This window comes from Rhinolophus hipposideros (genome assembly GCF_964194185.1).
Source record: "Rhinolophus hipposideros genome assembly, chromosome: 8".
NCBI classification, from domain to species: Eukaryota; Metazoa; Chordata; class Mammalia; order Chiroptera; family Rhinolophidae; genus Rhinolophus; species Rhinolophus hipposideros.
The window spans coordinates 45,084,959-45,087,104 of record NC_138054.1 but is presented as its reverse complement, the minus strand read 5'-3'; the positions used below and the strand labels follow the sequence as shown (position 1 = coordinate 45,087,104).

At 42.2% G+C, this 2,146-nt stretch overlaps 1 pseudogene across 1 annotated transcript; it reads left to right on the top strand.

The window, feature by feature from the left end:
• The first annotated feature begins 406 nt into the window (after positions 1-406).
• Positions 407-1,703, top strand: LOC308501496 (interferon-induced protein 44-like; annotated as a pseudogene). Its single transcript has one exon. The product of its transcript is annotated as an interferon-induced protein 44-like (transcript).
• The last annotated feature ends 443 nt before the right edge of the window (positions 1,704-2,146 follow it).

Below are 2,146 nucleotides of genomic sequence, written 5' to 3'. Positions count from 1 at the left end.
CATCGTCTGAGCCACAGCCCACACATTCAAAACACAATTGTGTCAGCAAAATAAATGCCTAAGGTTGTTTTTCACTGAAATTTTTGTGGTTGTTATACAGTAATAGGTGACAGGCCGTCTTCCCTAGCTGCCAGCATCTAGAATAAAGGACACTTTTTCTCCTCACCAATCCTTGTCCCTCTCGTGTTTTGGACCCTTTGGCAAGCTGCACTGAACCTGGAGGGAAGTTGGCACGCTGTCAACTGGGCCGGGCCACGCTGAGTTTCAGTTTCCTTTTCTCTTATTCTGAAGACTCAAGGTTGCTGAAGAATTTTCTGCTATCATTTTATGCCTGCCTAGCTGTCCAGGTAGAGCAGCTACCCTGGGCTTCAGCCCTCACACCGATTCTACAAACAGGTTGAGAAACATGGCAATGGCAACTTCTTTGACATGGATACAAGAAAAGAAACTGCAGATCGTTTTGGGAGGAAAGCAGTTTAGCCTTCTCTATAAGGCTAATGTCCATGAATTCTCTACTAGCGATTGGTTTGAGATATGCTGTAATCAAGGGCCTACTCTAATAGTGATTTACGGTGATCCAGTTATTAGGGGATATATGTCAGAGAATTACCAGAGAGCAAAGCCAGTTTCCATCCCGCTGTTTGCCTTTCAAGAGACTGAAATTTCAGGATGTAACATAGGACCGTATGGACCAGTTAAATTGTTTGGTGGAAATACGTGTCACTATAAGAATTTGGAATTCCACATACATCTACAGAAAATAGAGGAGACTGTGAACTTTAATTTTAAAATTAAAACTACCTGAATGCCACCATATTTCCTTCCAAGAATGTGAGGTTTTTTGATGTGAAGGTTTATTGGACACAAGGAAGGTAAAAGGGGTCGCTGAGCTCGGGAGAGCTTATTGTCTGCCGTCAGGACTTACAAACCATAAGGAGACCTAGTTCACCTCGTTCATTCTGCTCCTGGGACCAGTTGGAGCGGGGTAGTCTAGCTTTTTCAACTCAGTCAAATCTATTTTCCGAGGCCACGTAACCCACCAGGCTTTGGTGGGCTCTGATACAACTGGGATCACTGAGCAGTACAGGACATATTCCATGAAAGATGGGAAGGATGGCATGTCCCTGCCATTTATTCTGTGCACCTCAATGGGGCTGGATGAGGAAGAAGGAATGTGCGCGGGTGACATACTCTACATCTTAAAAGGCCACATTTCTGACACATACCAGTTTAATTTCGCGAAACCAATTACACCAGGTCATGGTGACTATAATGACTTCCCATTGCTGGAGGACAGAATCCATTGTGTGGCAATTGTATTTGACGCTAACTCTGTTGAAGAGCTCTCTAGGGAGATGGTGGCAAAGATCAAAAGAATTCGAAGAGAGATGATAAAGCGTGGTATAGCACATGAAGTTTTGCTCATTCATGTGGATAACATGGATCTGATTAGGAAAGGCGACCTTATAGACGTACACAGAGGTGTGCCTGTGAAGCTCAAGCTAGAGGCAGCCCACACAGAACTTGGATTTGCTCTTTCTGACATCTTGGTGGTCAGTAATTACACCTGGGAGTGGGATCTGGACCCTGTAAAGGACGTTCTGGTCCTCTCTGCACTGGGACAGATGCTGTGGACTGCAGATCACTTCTTAGAGGATTTGCCTCTTGAGGAAATAGCTCTCCTACCTCTGAGTCCCTCTTAATGTGTGCGGTCAGTGATATGTAGAGATATCAGAGGCAAGTAACTTACCAGGTGTGCAAGAGGAGAAAATGACTATGGGAACCCTTCACACATTAATAATTTTTATCTCATCATAGAAGAGCAAAAGTTGAAAAATGAGAAAACACACGATAAAGAGAAGTAGCTGGAAATCAAGAGTGTATTTTACTTATGGCTGGGATGACGATTCACAAAAGATTATACTATCTATAAATGATTAGAAATAAAGGGATTTGAAGATTATAAAAAACAATCATCATTTTTTGGATTTATGTTCTATAGCTGTGAACAATTAAAGTTTCCTCTTATAAAAAAATAGGTGACAGACATAAGTTTTCAGAAAATAAACGGAATACAAAGCACATTGGCATTGTTACCATAAACACACGATCAGTAACTTCAGCGACTTTCTCTAAGTTGATCAAA